At 37.3% G+C, this 19,382-nt stretch overlaps 1 protein-coding gene across 1 annotated transcript in view; it reads right to left on the reverse strand.

The window, feature by feature from the left end:
• The window catches only part of Mapre2 (microtubule associated protein RP/EB family member 2), a 149,463-nt gene that overhangs the window by 111,536 nt on the left and 18,545 nt on the right, over positions 1-19,382 (reverse strand). The window contains exon 2 of the mRNA XM_027935604.2: positions 12,255-12,316. The gene's annotated coding sequence lies outside the window, so the exon portion shown is untranslated. The remainder of the gene's footprint in view (positions 1-12,254; positions 12,317-19,382) is intronic.

Below are 19,382 nucleotides of genomic sequence, written 5' to 3' on the forward strand. Positions count from 1 at the left end.
CACAATAGCTAGACTATGGAACCAACCTAGATGTCCTTAAATGGATGAATGGATAAAAAAAGTGGCATTTATACACTGATTTTTTTTTAGAGAACATTGCCTCATATTCAGTATTTCCTAAAATATAAGGTCTAAAATATAAAGTTCATATTTCATCTGGTATTTGGGCCTCTGCAAAATTTGACCCTTGTTCATCTTTCTCTCCTAATCATCCATTGTTTACATTAAAATCAATCTTTTCCTAACCCCTTGAGAAGGTTTATGCTCCATTCTTTGCCTGGAATGTCCTCTCTTTTTTTAACTTTCCATTTTACAGAGGTAGACTTTTCAAAGTTGACTTCTTCTGAAGCCTTTTATGACCATCTTAAAATATCCAAAATTCTGTCAGTTAAAAGCATCTAATGAGAGCTGGGGTTGTGGCTCAGTGGTAGAGTGCTTGCCTAGCATGTGTGAGGCACTGGATTCGATTTTCAGCACCACATATAAATAAACAAAATAAAGGTCAACTTTAAAAATATTTTAAGAAAAAAAAAAGCATCTAGTGAATATCAACCAGATAAATGATTCTGTTCTTTGAACCAGAACTGACAATTTTTCCAAACAGAATTTTCTCCTCTATCATTCTTATGTAATTCAAAATAATTTTACATAAATGGAATTAAAATTTAAAAACAAATGCTTCATGTTTTGATACCTCACTATACAGTAAAACATCAAAAACATTTTTTTGAGATGCAGCCTTTATTTATTTAAATATAGCTGTGAGTAGCTGTGCTACTATTTAATTTTATATTGTAGGGAAAATATTTCCTTAAGCAGGAGTGGTTGGATATTTTCATCCTAAGATGCTATTATAGAAATAGGGTTCTTCTGGCTAGAGGCAATAATGTCATTACACAATATTCTAAGCATTCAAAACTTTTTTTTTTTGGACAAACCAAGGAAACCTTTTCTCTAAAACCAACACTGGAAGAGGATGCTAACGGTTCAGTTCAGATTATAAACCAAAGTAATGGTGCATGAAGGGCATTAACTCACACAGGCCTGAAACGTGTCACTCACCAAGAGCAAAACCAATGATGAGAACACAAGAGTGCCTGGGAGAAACTCTAACAAACAGTCACAGAGTGTAGTTGTTCCTTGAAAAACCAAAACTGAGTAACAAGTCAGCATCTAGAGCAGGGTTTGGAGTTTGGCTGGAAGATTAAAAAAATCTGCAGGCCTAGAAGCAAATCCTTTGGGGAGGTACTAGGAAGCTTATCTTGACCTTTACCACTCAAGCTCCCTAGTGTAGTTGAATATTAGCCTGATAATCTAGATTCATTTGAATTGCTTTCTTGACAAATGAAGCATGGCTAACTTTAGAACAGAGGCAGACACGTCAGCACACACATTTTAAGCAGAATGATATTTGAGATAAAGGATGCTGATAATCTGTGTCACTCCCAGAACAAGTAACCAGGCAACCTGATGCCATGCTGGTTTTACAGACTATACAGAACACAGAAAGTATGTATCAGATGATGCCAACGGTCTGAGAGGAAATTAGAATGTATCATCCATTGCTTTTGAGAACATTGTATTTGGAAAATAAAAATTACTCTTGTGAAGAATTTCTTTAAAAATCGGAAGTAATACCCAATTAAGGATTCCTTAGTATAATAAAAACTGGGCTGGGGAGATGGCTCAAGGGTAGAGCTCTGACTTAGCATGTGTGAGGCACTGGGTTCGATCCTTAGCACCACATAAAAATAAAGGTATTGTGTCCACCTACAACTAAAAAATAAATGTTTTGAAAAATCATTCACAGGGGGATGTGGAGACACATGGGTCTCAGACCACCCCTCAGGGGTATTATTTAGTCAGTTATAACCCATAAGTTAAAAACATACCAAAGTTAGTTTTGAAATAGACTCCATACAGTAGCAATGGCAAGTTGGATACATAATGGTATATAACCTTATAGATATTTTACAGGCATTAAAAATACAATTGCAAATACAGACAGCAGCATAGAAAACTGCTCGAGATAAAATGAAATAAAAGAGCAAAGTTCTAAAATGTACACCGTCTGGTAACAATTACATAAAATTATATGAATGAGCATTAGAAGGAAAAATAAAACAGGATACCAAGTAGCAGATATGTAGGGGAAACAACTCTGAAGAGCTAATGTTCAAGAGGTCTTTAGGTGCTGGGTGCAATGGTGCATGCCTGTAATCCTACAGGCTTGGGAGGCTGAGGCAGGAGGATCACAAGTTCAAAGCCAGCCTCAGCAACTTTAGTGAGGCCCTAAGTAAAATATAAAGTCTAAAATATAAAGTTCATACTTCATCACCAGCTCTTTTTTTCATATTTTATTTAGAGACAGTAAGAACCTGTCTCTAAATAAAATATGAAAAAAAAGAGCTGGTGATGTGGCTCAGTGTTTAAGAGCCCCTGAGTTCAATCCCTGAAACAAACAAAAAGGACTTTAGGTAATAAAATTGTACTATATATGGAAATCATGCTAAATGACTAGATTTTGTTGCAAGAGCATTGAACAAACAAAAAATGGTAACTGAGATAATAAGTATGTTGATTTGCTTCACTATATTAATTTTTGACTACCTATATGTATCCCACAACATCAGATTGTATACCTTAAATATACAAAACAAAATTTATTAAAACAATAATCAACAACAAATGATTTATTGGGATAGGATGGTAAGCTTTTCACAATTTCTACAATTTTCATAGTGAAAAATTTGAAAATACTAAAGAAGAAGAAAATATCACACATGTAAGAGACATTGAGAAGGCACAGGGGCAGCATTTGAATTCTGGGACATGTCTCATTAAATGGCTACAGATAAATATAGTTATCATAAATTATAAGCACATCCAAGTACCAAGTGGTTTGAGATTTTTGCCTACATGGCAACCAAAATGCTAGAATGTGTCTTTGTGTTTTGAGCAATTTTAACCCAATTATATATTTTCTATGGCATTAACAATTGCATTTCCATGAAGGGATAACATAGTCAACACAACTCAAGTGGTGGAGAAGGGAGGGAAAACAGTAGGGAGAGGAGAGAGGAATACAAGTTCAACTTTTAAGAGAACTCAAATTAAAACACACACTCAGAGAAGCAAATTATTTGCATTCCACTACCTGTACCCTACCTCCAGTCTAACCCTGGGGGTTTTCTACTTCTTAAGCAGTTCTAAGTATGAGCATCTAGCTGAGAATACCAGTAGTACAGATAGCAACCCAACACCTGCTTGGGTTCTAATCTGATTCTACAACTTACTCAGCTATGTGTCTTGAACAAGATAGTAAACTATCTGGAAGTCAATTTCCTCATTTGTAAGGTGCATAAACAAGTTTCATATGGGACATAGAAGAATTAATGAGACAAGATATGTAAAATTGCTACCAAAATGCATAGTATGCAGTAGGCATCAAATAATGCTTGTTCATCCACATTTTCCCCTTTGTGCACAGGACTCAGGGGTTAGTTTAGGAAGAAACGAAGGTGAATGCACCATGGCTAAAGTTGGTGCATAAAGTTATGCACCATGGCATAAAGTTGACTCCTTCTTCCAAACTCACATTGATCAGAATCCCTCGACCATTACCAACTTGCTGATCACAGGACCAGGCCAGACTTCTGAGCACATCAGACTGGAGGGAGCTTCCTGGGGTGGTCCTATTGTATATTCAAAAGCTATGTTCAAAATTCCAGTTCTATATAATCTGGCTTCTACAGTGGCTGTTCAATATAGAAACCACTGACCTCCTGTGGTTTACATTGAATTTAATTATAATAAAATGTAAAATGCCATTCCTTGATTTCATAGCCACATTTGGTATCCTCAGTGGGCACCTGCGACTAGTGGCTACCAAATGAGATGGCACAGATACGAAGTATGTTTATCATTATAGAAAGCCCTATTCAATCACTCTGCTCGAAAGTCTAGGGTACCAATGGGGAAAATGAATGACAAGGTTAGTGACTATCATCTTTGTTTATTCTTGAATTATTCTTGTTAATCCTCAAGACCAGAAAAGTAAAGCCAGAAAGTGAAGTGTGGTGAGGAAAATGAAAACATTTATTGATTAGGGGCCTCAAAATATGCAACCATTCCAGCACCAGTCTGTGAGCATTCAATAACATACCATAGCCCACTTGTAAAGAAAAATTTTGATATTTCACCTGCAGTAATTTTAGTGGCATTCTTGCTAGCAAAAATTACTTACATGGATCCTGGTATACTATGTGGAAGGCAGAAGTCTATAGAGGTATATGATGCATTAATCTTACCAAAGGTTTACTTGACCTTTATTTCTCTATACAACACAGTAGTTGCCTTTGGGGCCACAAGTACCCATGACAAGTGATACAAGTTTGTGAGAAGGTAGTGTGTGGGGTAGTAGAATGCCATCAGACTACTCAATAAACTGTTCAGAAATTTTTAAGGCTGCTCTTCAGTAATTTACATAGCCAGAAAACTCAGGTGAATTATTTATAATCCTTATACAAGTATTAACTTCATTATAAACCAAGAAGTCAGCAACTCTTAACCCAGCCCTGTGGCTCTTAGAACATTTTGAAGAGGATTAATAAAGTGTTAGTCTGTTATCAGCCGTCTGTGGGCTGTGTGTGGACTATGTTGTGCATAGTAGCCTCCTGAGGAGATAAGTCTGATACTGGGGACTCCTTGGGGCACTCCCCACAGGGATTGAATGCCTGATTCAGGTGAACTTCCCCCTCAAGCTCTGCCCAAGACCCCACACAGCACCTGAGATGGGTGTGACCTGCCAAGATGTCAGTCAACCTGCTGACTACAAGACAGCCCTTGAAACCTTACCCCTGCCTTTGATGGGCCCCCATAAATAAACCAGAGCCATTTTGTTTTTGTCTAGTTCAAGAACCCATGTGGACTAGCTCCATCAGGGGGCTTCGCTTTTGTAAATATATTACTGAGTGTTTGTGTTTTATTATTTGTCAATTATTTGAGATATTAAGATTTAGGGTTGCTTAGATTCCTCTGGGCAGAAGAACACCCCAATGAGACGCTGGCCGGCTTTTCCCCCAAATCAGGCCACTTTGGAATAAATGTCTTGCCCTTTTTATAAACAATAAATGTATTTCCACGTTTCCCCAAAAGAAATTTTTATGGTTTTCATCTGCCAGGTACGTGTATTTCATGTGAACTGCTGAGCCTGGCTGGAAGGGAGAAAAAAAATAGCTGTCTGGAAGAACAGCACAACTATAAATTCAACGCCTCCAAACCTGGCAGGTCTCAATGCTTCCATATCTTTGTTTCCCTGGTCAGTCTGTGCTGTCATTATTCATCAGCCAGCCATTTCAATACTTTTCCATTTCCTTTTATCCCTAACCCTGTCACCTTCTCCTCCCTTAGCAGATGGCCTCCCTGACTTCACAGAAGCTATTCAAGTCCTGAGCACAGAACCTGAACTCCCACTCCCAAACCTACAAATTAACCTGAAGGGCAGCCATCTTACTCTTCTCCTGCTTGTGGCAATGCAGGGGTGTGTCCTTGCCTATTGCCACAGCCTTCTCAGAGACCTGGTCTGTAACTTTCTGCCAGATCCTTACATGTTCTTTCTATTGACTCCTCCCCAGCAGCATTTGAAGACCTCCAGTCTCTTTGGCCTTGAGTCAGCTCTTCTCCCACAAAGTCCCTACTGCCCTCCATTTTTATCAAATACCTTAAAGGGTTATCTAAATACCTTTTCCACATCTCAATTTCTCCCTCCCTCCATTTTGTATCTGGCTTCTACTCTGATCATGGCACTGAAATTATCCTCAGCAAAATCACTACCTCACTTTCCCTTAGTGGACCATTTGGATGTATCGACCCTTTGCTCATTCTTACAATACACTTTTGCCTCAGTTTCCATGATAATGTACTCAACTGGTTCTTCTCCTGTTTTTAGCTAATCTGTAGCAGTCTCATTCTCTCTCTCTCTCTCAAATTGTGATAAAATACACATAACATAAAATTTTACCATCATAACCATTTGTAAGTATACATTCTATGGCATTAAGTACATCCACATAAAGCAACCACCACTGCCCAGATCCTGAAGGTTCTCATTCTTCTAAAATGAAACTCTACACACTAAATGTTTACTCTCCATTTCCCCCTCCCACAAGACCATGGAAACTAACATTTTTCTGTCTCTATAAATCTGACTACTCTAGGTACCTCATAAAAGTGGAATCACATAGAATATATTTTTTTTGTGTGTGTGTAATTGGCTTATTTCATGTAACTTGCTACACTATTAATGAACTTTGAGAGTAGTATATGTCAGAATTCCCTTCCTTTTTAAGGCTGAATAAAAGTCCAGTGTTGTATGTGCCATGTTTTGTTTATCCATTCATCTGTCCATAGACACCTGGATTGCTTCCACATTTTGGCTACTGTGAACAGTGCTGCTATGAACGTTTTTCTTAATTTATCATTTAAATGATGGCAATCCTTAGGATGGACTCTGGACTCTCATTTTATGCTTTCCTTGGGCAATCTTATCTGTACATGTGACATTCTGCTAACATGCTGATGACTCCAAAAACCATACTTCACTTCTTAGGGTTTAGATCCCAAATCCCTATAGGCAGCCTCTTGGATATCAATGGCACCACGTTTGCTATCTTAGTAAATAATATCAGCAAAAACCTCACTCATGCCAGACACCCAGCACAATGATCTGCCTACCACAGTCCTGCCACTGGTGGAACTCCTAGGGAGTCACTGAACCCGTGGGCTCCAGGTAACTGCTTCCCACTATCCCCGAGAGGGGGTCTTAAAGGACCTTCCTGTCCATCCAGCCCTATATTTTACCACTTGCTGGTTGCTTCATTTCTTTGTCCAACTTCTTTCCATTGTATCGACATACCATATGCTTCTCCTATTTTCTCTCCAGATCTTTGAAGCGGCTGCCTTTTCTACCCACATGATTTCCTCTCCTCTGCAATACACTCTCTCCACTACATGGCTAGCTCCTTCTTCCCTTCAGTCTCAGAGTTGATGTCCATGAACCCAGAAGCCTCGTCTGACCTTCCCATACCAATTCTTCCTTGGCTGTCCCTGCACAGGGCTCCCACAGCATCCTGCCCTTCTCCTCCACAGCACTCAGCATCTGGCAATAGAACTGCTTGATTCATTAATATTTCCTACAGTGAACCCTGCTTCATGCAGGCTGAGACCCTGAATAGCCTCCAATGTGCCTTCTGCCCCCTGCACTGTAATGGGAACCATGGTAGAAGCTTCATTAATATTTAATATGTAATTCTTAAAAAAAAATTTGACCTAGGGAATTTTGAACATCCAGGATCTAAAAAAATTGCATAACAGTATAGCACACATTCATATCCTTCAGTTACATTCAGTGATTGTTAATATTTAGCCATTTTCTTTACTTAGAAATTCATCTATATATGCTTGACAAATCACTTTAAACCACAGATAAAATGAACGGATGAATACTTCAGTCCTACCAACACATCCACAGAATATAAGTTACAGAAGGAGAAAGGAACCATAAACAAAAGCATCTGACTCTCTAAGCAGAATTAATGGAATTCAGACATGAGAACATTAAGCTCTGCCCTAGAGTTTTATACATGCACTCTCACGCCATTGTTTATTTCAAATCTTTATCAGATATCCTCACTAATAAACAGATGGAACTCTATGAAGAACTGGTAGCTCTGAGGAGGGAAGTAGAAAGAACAAAGATTTTCTGAGTGTCCCTGATACAGCCAGCACTTATATTACCTCTATTCTCACAACTCAAGATGTATTATGTCTCTATTCTGAAGACGAGGAAAGTGGGGTCAAGCCATTTGCCCAGGTTTTGAAGGAGGTAAGTAGCAGATCTAAGAATGTGTTCCAAGTTTCCTTCTCTTCCCATCACTTATCCATTCATCACTATTTAAATTATAAATTTGATTAAAAATTTTGGCTGTAGTATGAGATGGGCAAAATACAAGTTATTGCTTAGGCTCATCCTCTTTCTGGTTCTTATTACCTGTATGGTACAGATGAGGCAGATAAAAAATTAAACCAGTAGCATAGAACTATGAGAATCACAATCTGAAGGTTCTGTACTGTGGCTCTGTCACCAAATGTTTGACCCCAGGAAGGTCAAACTCTCCTCCCCAAGGAGTTTCATCTTTAAAATGAGTGATTTGGATTAGATGGTCATTTGAGACTGCAACTGTTAGAAAAGCAAAACACACCGAGACTCTGCGATTCTTAGAGATTTGCTTTAGTTCTCAGTGGGTGAGGCCAGCATGAAGGTCTTGCTCATCCTGGGTCTAAGCTTTATGCACTCTCAGGAAGGAACTTACTAGGGGACTCACTGCCATCCCAACTTTAACTACAGCAGCCTGCACACTTCCAGAAGCAGCCTTCCCACAGATTCTGACAGTACCTGATAAGGAAGACTATGCCAAAAGAGAGCCGCCAAAGAACTTCATTAAAGGAAATCCCCATTTCAGGCTACCCCCATATGTCCTCTGCCAAGACTCACTAGCCTTCTTATCACATCTACAGTTATTTTCCAGACTCTGCTTCAGGGGACAGTATGCACTAAGAGCTCTGTCCTATTCACCTTTCTATCTCCAGCTGTTAGCAAAGAACTTGGCAAACAGTTGGCACTCAGTGTTTATGGAGTGAAGGTCAAATAACATCAATCCTCAGTATCCAAAACCAACTTACCTTCATGATTTGAGGTGAATGGCATCTCTTCTACCCTTCTCCATAATATTTTAACTCCTTCCTCCCAAATTTCCATGATATTTTAACTATTTCTTCCATGATGCATCTCATTTTCTATGTTTTATATATATATATAAATCTTAGCTCTCCAATAAAGTCAAATAAAGCCATTTTTTGCTCCTGTATTCATCCTGTATCCACCAAGACCTGATAATACCTAGTTCATAGTAATTACACAATAAATATGGAATGAGCACATTGTCATGCCCTCATACACACACTTCCAAACAATCAGTATAGTGCATTGCAGAGAGTAGAAATCTAATAAGTATTATTCAATAAATCAAATGCTCTTTGTGATAAAAGTTGTGTTGGCACTCGTACCCTAGAACTGCATATGCTTGTAAATTTTTCCTTTTGGGAAAAATACATTATCTTTGATTAAAAGTCATAATAACTCAGTGGCCATGTCCTCCATACTCTGGGAGTTTGTGTTCTTAGGAAATAGATAAAGTGACATGAATCAAACCAACTAAAACAACAGCAAAGCCTATATGGAAATTGGTAGTAAAAATTTGTAAGATAGTAAGAATTAAGGTATATGTTCTGGTGCATTGATAAGATAAAATATTACTTTACTATTCTAATTATAGTTCTGATGACCCACAAAAGTGAAAGACACTGTGACTAATGCCAAGTAATATCCAAAGTTCACAAACGTTTTTCCACTGTGGAAAAATAGAATGTTTATAGAAAAAGCAAATATGCAAAAATGGGAGAAAAATTATTTTGGATGGTGATATTTAAATTATTTTCCCCAAAAGTTCCCTTTAACTTTATTATGTAATTTTAAAAAAATTGGTATAGTCAACAGTAACTTTTCTTCAGTATGGTTATGTTGTTTAAAAAGACCAAAACATAAAATTAAATTGCCTAATAACTAGCTATTGCTTCAGTATTTAACCCCAGGAGTCAGGCAACACCCAAATACGTCATAAGATATAAAGCATAGGTACTTGCTACTCAGTGCAGAAACAGATTTACATGAGAAGTAGCTAGGCCCAGCAAAGAAATCTCAGGAACTATGTAACTGGTGAGGGAATTACCCACTCAAGAAAACTATCAACTTGTGGGGAGCCACTCTGAATGACCCACGCCTTCCAGTCCTGAAGCAAGAAGCTCTGACCAATCACTACATTTGGTGGTGACTTGGGCATTGTCCCAGCTTGAAAAGTAAAAGGAATGACTTCAGATATAGGTGTCACCCTTGGGGTTGAGTTACACTCACCTGTCCCTTGTAACTCTACCCCTTCTGGTCTTTTTTGGATAGAACTTTTTTGGATAGAACAAGATTCCCCCCAATAAAAGCCCATTTCCAAACATGCTTGCTCTCTCTCGCCAGCCTCTCATGACTTTCTCTTGCTCTCCTTTTTGGGGAGCCTGAGGCCGAGAGCGGAGAAGCCATCTTGAAACTGTTTAAAGGTAAAGTGTGTCCGCATTTTATTAAGTGTCCCTGGAATTTCATACGAGTGACCTTAAGTTCAGCTACCCGTGCACGTTGGGGGCAGTATCAACTAACAGACTGAACATCTCTAAACCAAAAAATCTAAAATCTGAAATGCTCCAAAAACTGAAACTTTTTGAGTTCTGATGTGACATTTACAAGGATTCCCAGCCTGACTCACATGATGAGACACAGTCTAAATGCAGGCACTAGAAACACTGTATAAAAATACCTTCAGGTTATGTTAAGGTGTATATAAAAAAATGTGTCTAGACTTGAGTTCTATCCCCCAAATATCTCTTTATTATGTGTGCAAATGTTACAAAATCTGAAAAAAACCTGAAATCCAAAATACTTCTGTTCCCAAATATGTCATCCAAGTGGTGCTCAACTTGGACAATTTCTGAGAGGGTTAAAGAAAGCTACAACTCTGCAGAAACATGCAAAAAAAGAGAGCAAGTAACAAAGGAATGTCTTCTAGGTTCTCTACCATCTTCTACCCACCTCAATTGTTAGCTGATAGGGTCTGCAAACTGGTCCATGGGCCAAAAATGGCCCACTGTCTGATTCTACAAATAAAATATGGTTGAACCCAGCCACGCCCATTCATTTATGTATTGTCTATGGATGTTCTTACCCTACATTGATTTAAATGGTTGTTACAGACTGCAAGGCATGAAATATTTACTATTTGTATGTTTACAAAGAAGTATTCATCCTGTATCCACAGATACAAGGGGACTTATAAAGGGACACCCTATGTAGATGAGCTATTTCCTATTACTTTTTCTTCAAACATGCCAACATTGAAGACAGGGAGGAGCAGGCCCTAAAGCCTGCTCTGACTCCCTAGAGAATGCTGCTGGATAGGATGCAGGGTTTAGGATTTCTACTTTTATTCAACAAAAAGGGGAAGAGTTTACTTATCTTATTTAAATAACCCTGAATCATTCTAAATCAATATAAATAAGAATTTTGTACCCACAAGTTATTCTTGGTTTAATATCAAGGCAACTTCTTAAAAAGCTACTCTTTGGGGAAGAACTTTAGATTCCTCAAGTTATTTAATAACTATCACCCATAGCATTTCTCACAATGACACACCACAGCAAATATGTTATCTTATCCACTGATTTGAGACTGTAATACTTACTAACGATGTTTGGAGAATTATTTAAAAACAAGGTTTCTAGCATTCTAGAATTTGAAGCAAAAGAACAACACATACTCCCCACCCTTATTCTTTAAAGTTAAATAATAATAATAATGTTGTGGAAGGAAGAATAAAATGAAAGATGTTTAGCGCACCTTTGATGGAATCTAGGACATTAGACTTCATGAAGCTAATCTCTGTATGAACAATAATTGCTCCCAGCTTTGAAATCCCTCTGAATGGCTTTCCAAATATTGCCATCTGGTGGAATTTCAGTTAATTGTTTCTTTGTTCTGGAGAGCTCCTGGAGATGAACCTTTAAGGCATTATTAGACAGAGACTGAGTGTACCAGTGGGAAATAACTGAAGGTCAAATGATTGTCTCCCAAAGACAAATCCCAAACTGGAAAAAAAGGGGGGGGGGGCGCTTTCTGGGTCTTCATCCCTGACACAAGATGATCTCCTCAGGTAACAAAGCGGTTGCCTTGCTGTTCAGTAAAATCAAGTAAAAATCATTTTTTCATTAATAATTAGAAATATCATGAGGTCATTTTGACTGTATCTTGATATTCTTCCCCTCTGATTATCACCAATAAGATCTCCAAAATTAAACTTTAATTTGCTTGACCATTTTTTAAGAGGAATTGCTAATAGTGGTTAATTAGCCCTTCGTGTAGTTGCGAAGTGGAATATAGTTTGAAAAATAGTATTTAAGTGGAGCATATTTACTCAAATATTGGCTCTATTTGTATGCCAGAAACTTGAAAATAAATGTTATGTAGGCAATAATACGACGGGCTTTAATTTAACCTTCAAACAAGGAGTCATGCAAAATAATTTATATTCAAACCTTACCTTGAGCATCCAGGCGCTCTCCCTGGCTGTCGAGATGAACAGTTCCTCTGGGAAATGGGACACTGGGATAGTAAAAATGCAAGGAATAAGAGAAATTATTTAATATGATAAAAACATAGGAACAGAGTTATAATTCAGTTCATTGGGTGTGGCTAGCAATGGAAAAGAACATTACAGAAAAAACACACCCCAAATATCCAAAGTCCATTGATTTTATCATATAAAAGCAATTAAGTTGTCAAACAATAGAATTATTTTCACAACCTACATTAGATCAATTCAAATGATAGTTTGTGAAGATTTAGTGTAATGTAAGTCTTACGAGAGAAATTTCATTTATATATATATATATATATATATATATATATATATATATATATATATATAATATATATATGTGTGTGTGTGTGTGTGTGTGTGTAAATATATACTTAACCTTCAACACTCCCACCCCAAAGTTTGAGGTGAGGTGCTGAAACTCACATTAGCAGATAACCCAGAAAGCAGTGCCTCTAGTGAGATATCAAATGTCAACATCAGAGTATTGCCTTCCCCAACTTAATTTGCAGGTTTTATATTTAGTATCAATATGGGCTTGATTTGGTCAAAAAAAAGATCTTGTTTTATTTTGACAGGATAAGCATTAAAAACAATTGTCAGGATCTAACTTCAAAATAAACATACAGACAGAAAATTTACTTTCTTTATATGAACGATTTCTCTCCAAAAAATGTTTTTGGGGCTGGGGATTTAGCTCAAGCGATAGTGTGCTCGCCTGGCATGCGCGGGGCGCAGGTTCGATCCTCAGCACCACATAAAAACAAAGATGTTGTGTCCACCGAAAAAAACTAAAAAATAAATATTAAAAAATTCTCTTTTTAAAAAAATCTTCTGACTTAATTATAAAAGTGATGAAGGAAAAATGTAATTCTGGAGGCTGAGAAATGCAGGAGCTCTATACTTTGAGGGTCTAGTGTTAGGAAAGGTGGATGGTTACCAGAGAGGCTGCTTATGGTCCAATCAGATGCTGCTAAAAATGACCTGATATGCATATGTGCATGAGCCTTAACTGTCTTTCCCACCACCCCAAGAGACAAATTAGAAATGATCCCTTCCCACCTTCCACCTGAGCCCTCATCCTGCACATTGTGCTTCTGTATTTTCTGTCTACGACCATTTGAGAAATGCCTTATATAGTTTAAAATCAGTTATAAAAATAAAATATCTGTGGCAGAGCTATATGTGATTAATACTAGACAATGTTCTGGAAATGTTGCTGGGAGAAGTTTTTTTTTTTTTTTTTTTTTAAGGGAAGTAGGAGGCATTTTATATATTTTTTTAATAAGGGAAAGAAGAGATGGTTAAAACAACAACAACAAAAGGTTAAGTGTTGAGAGAGAATAAAAGTAAAGGTGACAGCCGAATTGTTAATGTTATACAGATTGAGCATCCCTAATTCAAAAGCCCCAAATCCAAAAAGCTCCAAAATACAGAACTCTGAGGGCTGACATGATACCACAGTGAAATTTACGTACCATAAAACTTTAATGCACACAATTTTATTTAAAATATTGTATAAAATTAACCTTGGGCTATGTGTATAAGGTATATGTGAAGTACAAATGAATTTCATGTTTAGATTTGGGTCCTATTGCTAAAATATCTCATTATGTATATGCAGATATTCCAAATATTCCAAATAATTTTAAATTTCAAACACCTGTTTCCAAACATTTCACATGAAGGATCCTCAACCTGTAAGTATTTAAGGAACTCAGAAATAATTTATATATCTTGACTTGTTTAGAGACCAGAAGATTTAACACAAATGGTTCTAAGAAGTAAATTTATAAAAACTAACTCCATTTTTTAAAATTTAGACAAAACAGGTAGAATTTCTTTATACATTTTATACCAGAATTTAATTTTATGGGCATTTCATATCTTCCCAAAATTTAATGGTATCTGATAAACCAAAAATTAGATTTCAAAAACTCAGTTCCCATCCATATGAGTTTCTAGTCTTAAGTGTTCCAATCTTTCAGAAATTGTAACTGAATGAATCTGCCTTCTTTAAGTTGTACCCAGAAGTTATGTTACTACACCAAGTATAGGCCAAGTTAGGAGTATGAGGTTCCTAGATTTTCAATAAACCAGATAATTAACCCTTAGAAGATTTAGGCTTTTCTGTATGCAGTTACCCTTTGTTTTCTCACAATAGCCTATAGCTAATTTTTCAGCAACTGCAATGGATATATTTGGAGAAGAGCTAGATCATTTATGGAACATCTTTTGCACCAGTCATTGCATATACTTAACTTAATCCTCAAAGCCATCTTATTACAAAAATCACAACATCATTCCTTATAGAAATAGAGCAATCACGAAATTCATTGGGAAAAATACTCTTATTTTACCAGAATATTATATATATCTATTATATATATCTACCCAGAATAGCCAAAGCAATCCTTAGCAAGAAGAGTGAAGCAGGAGGCATCATAATACCAGACCTTAAACTACTACAAAGCTATAGTAACAAAAATGGCATGGTATTAGCTCCAAAATAGACATGTAGACCAATGGTACAGAATAGAAAACACAGAGACAAACCCACATAAATAGTTATTTCATACTAGACAAAGGCACCAAAAACATACATTGGAGAAACAGCCTCTTCCTCAAATGGTGCTGGGAGAACTGGAAATCCATATGTGATAAAATGAAACTAAACCCATCTCTCTCACTATGCACAAAACTCAACTCAAAATGAGTCAAGGACCTAGGAATTAGACCAGAGACCCTGTGCCTAATAGAGGAAAAAGTAGGCCCAAATCTTCTTCATGTCGGATTTCTTTAACAAGACTCCTAAAATGCAAGAAATAAGAATCAAGAAATGAGATGGATTCAAACTAAGAAGCTTCTTCTCAGCAAAAGAAACAATCAATGAGGTGAACAGAAAGTCTACATTTTAAGAGCAAATTTTTGCCACACGCATGTCAGATAGAGCACCAATCTCCAAGATATATAAAGAACTCAAAAAACTTAACACCGAAAAAACAAACAACCCAGTCAATAAATGGGCTAAGGAGCTGAACGGACTCTTCTCAGGAGATATACATTCGATTATCAAATGTATGAAAAAATGTTCAACATCTCTAGTAATTAGAGAAATGCAAATTAAAACTACTCTAAGATTTCATCTCACGCCATTCATCTCAGTCAGAATGGCAGTTATCAAGAAAACAAGCAAGAAAAATTGTTGGCGAGGATCTGGGGGAAAAGCTACACTCATACATTGCTGGTGGGACTGTAAATTGGTACAACCACTCTGGAAAGCAGTATAGTGATGCCTCAGAAAACTTGGAATGGAACCACCATTTGACCCATCTATCCCACTCCTTGGTCTATACCTAAAGGACTTAAAATCAGCATACCATAGTAACACAGCCACATCAATGTTCATAGCAACTCAATTCACAATAGCTAAACTGTGGAAGCAACCTAAATGCCCTTCAACAGATGAATGGATAAAGAAACCGTGGTGTATGTATGCAATGGAATATTGCTCAGCATTAAAGGAGAATAAAATCATGGCATTTGCAGGTAAATGGATGGAGCTGAAGAATATCATGCTAAGTGAAGTAAGCCAATCCCCCAAAACCAAAGGCTGAATGCTTTCTCTGATAAGCAGATGCTGATCCATAATGGCCACTTAAAGTGCCTTGAAATGCTATGGGTGAAATTTTAGGCTTCAACTATTGATAGGAACAACAATCTGGATGCACCTCCAGAGAATTATGCTGTGTGAACAAAGCCAATCCCCAAAGGTTATATATTATACATTCTTGCAACAAGAAACTATAGAAATGCATCACAGATAAGTGGTGTCCAGGGGACAAAGAGGGTGAGGTTGGAGGAAGTGAGCATGGTTATATAAGGGTTCCTCATGGTGATGGAAACAGTTCGACCCTTAAAGGTATCAGTGTCAATATACTGATTGTGAATTTGTATTATAGTTTTGTAAGAGATTACCATGGTGATGGTGGGAGATGCTGGATAAAGAATATATAGGCTCTTAATATTTCTCATAACTACATATTAATATACATGTTAATGTAATAATTTTTTTTTAAATCAAGAGATTGCATACCTACTAGAATTGAGAAAGATACTGCATTTCTATTTTCTTATTTTTTTTCCAGACAAAAACAAAAACCCCAGGGCAGTGGACAAGACAGGATCAGGAACTTGTTCCACTTTGCACACATTCAAGGAAAAATATCTTAACCTGAGATTTTAGCAATCAGAAATTACTGTCAACAATGACTGCACAGCACTGTCCAATCTGACCTATCTTGGAATCTTCTCTGCTGGAATAATTTTTCTCCTGTATTTACCACACCCCCCCTTCCTCAAAATTCAAAATACTGATTCAAATTCAAAGTCAGAAATTTGATACACCCTGCATTTTTTAAACAAAAAATTGTCAGGTTCACACTACCCAGAAATTTCCATAATTTACACAGAAATAGAATTTTCTCCTTTAAGGTTTTTTTTTATTTTAACAAAAATAAAAACTGTAACACACATAAATAAAGACATAACCTTTAACACCAACGCAACAAGAGAAGTCTGCATAGTGTCCCTTCATGCTGACTTGTAATCTTTTGCTGTTTTGAGCATTAGGCAGCTCCTCAGAGATGAGCTGCCATAAGCCAGCTGCTTTTTATGACTCATTTTTGTTTTCATTGAAAAGACCAAATATCTTTATTATGATAAGAGTCAGGACATGGTTGAAGTCTTTGATGAAGCACAATCTTTTTCTACAAAAGTCCATCCTCTAAAAAATTTCAAATTCTCTATGAACAAATCCAGAATTCTTGCATCCCATGTCCAAGGCACTGAAGCTGGATACCTGCCCTAGCTAGAGAGTCCCTCCAAAGTGATTGTTCCTTCTATGTCTAGCCATAAAAACCACAGGGTCATAAAAGATATATCAGAATGAAAAAAATGGTGATAAAAATATTTCTAGTCCTGCTATGCTATTGAAAGAACATCTCAGTCTGGCTTCACTGAGGCGTAGCTAGGTGACAAGGTTTCTAATCAATACAAGGTTAGAGCTCGGTCTTCACAAAGGGACATCATTACCACCTCCCCAACCCTTCTCAGAAGGGAGCACTGCTGGCCCTGTGCCTGGTTTGCCTCTCAGGAGTTAACTATCTTTGGATGTTCAAAATGAGCTGAATTCTGAAGTCCAAACTCCTCATGGTATTGGACTGCTCCAGTTGTAGATCATATTGTATAACGTGGGAGGTCTGGGCTTTCTAGGAATAAATCTGCTTATGGGCATTAACAGAAGGTTGTGGGCTATTAATCCTGAAGCTGATCCTACTCACATCAGCCATCAAGAAAGCCCTGCCTCCAGCGCTCTGTGTCAATTAGTGGTGTTGGGTTGGGCTCCCGGCCTTCCCCAGGGGCAGCGGAAGGACACCCAGGGCCTGGCTGCCGGGAAGCATGGAGCTGAGCACACACCAGGGAAACCAAAGCCAGCTGAGGGTATCTGGCAGGCAAACGAGGTCAAGTTACACTGAATCTTGGATATTGAGTCTGGTATGACTCATTCTCCTTAAGAAAGACAAATTACCAAATGACCCGTGTTGTATATTTAAGGGCTTTTAAAAAACTGCTTGCTGATAAAAGGATTTGGGTTATATATGTTGAGAATGATAATTATGTTATAAACTTACCATTGTGTGATCTGGGTTTCTGTAAATATAAAAGATAATCCCAAGAAACTACCTAAAATGATATCTACAATAAAAAATAAATTAAGTTCTTTTTCTATAAGCATGGCTTAACCCTCTTTTCTTGGAATCCTCATTTATCTATCTTCTACTTCTCATGTGAACCAGAATCAAAATAATTTTTAATATTGCCCCCCGCCCTTTTGTGTGTGGTGCTGAGGACTGAACCCAGGGTCTTACACATGGTAGGGAAGGATCTACCACTGAGCTATCTCTGTAACCTCAAGATTGCCCTTTCTAAAATTAAGAAAAAAGTGTAATGTTAAAGATAAAAGATTCTTTTTAAAAAAAATGACATGAGGCAAACTACATATAATACCATGTACATTATATTTCTGTGGACTTTAAAAATACATCATGCTTAGCCTTTTATCCATTTTTAACCATGTGTCTTTGAAAATAGTGCAGGAGAAATAGAATAGTCCTTTCCTTGTGTGTGATTGATATTGAAATGTAGCAGAATGCTTATGTAGCAGGAAAGTAGTACAGAGAGGTTCAATTTCAGGTTCAATTTCAGAGCTCAGGATTCAAATTTAGTGTTTGGGTCAGAGTAGAAACTAAAACCTTGCTGTCCATGTGTCCTGTCTTGGTAGTCTGTTATTCCTTTGGCCATACGAAGAAGGAACACAGTAACATACTAAAAAGGTGAAAATAAAGTTTTGACTATGGTAAGAAGGTTTTAGGGCACTGTGTTGAGGGTGGCTATGACCTCATGACCTCCCTCAAAAGACAGATGACCCTCCTCCTTTAGTGTTATGCTCTGTGAAAATCATTTCATACTCTTATTTATCATCTTCAGCAGTCTACTGAAAGTGTATTAAGTGGACTGAACTCGTAAAAAAGGCGTAGGCATGTTTGCATAGCTTTTGCCTGTTTGAGCCACTTGATGACCCCAGAACTCTGATGTAACAAGTGACATTGCTTTTGTGGTCCCTGCTAAGAGCTTTACCACTTCTGAAAGGTTTGGGGGGTGGGAATCAACACATTATTGGAAATCTGATTAAGATAACCAATTTGAAAATATTTATTCAATGTTTTTCTTTCCATAATTATGTATGACTGTTGTTCTGAACTTTGTAGACTTCTTGTATATATATCAGCTCACGCAGATCTCAAAATTTTGATTCTTTTGCTACTTCTATTAGACGTTTGCTCTGCTTGTGTTTCTGTTATGATTTTTCCTTAGGAACTCTCACGGGTACCGAGTTGCAGATCCATACCTTGAATTCAGAAATTTTCAAACCTTTTTTCATCATTTTCTCTCTTACCCACCCCCCTTTTTAATGCCTTCCCCCTTGTCATCCCACTCTCAGGAAATGAA

This window comes from Marmota flaviventris, chromosome 16, assembly GCF_047511675.1.
Source record: "Marmota flaviventris isolate mMarFla1 chromosome 16, mMarFla1.hap1, whole genome shotgun sequence".
Lineage (NCBI taxonomy): Eukaryota > Metazoa > Chordata > Mammalia > Rodentia > Sciuridae > Marmota > Marmota flaviventris.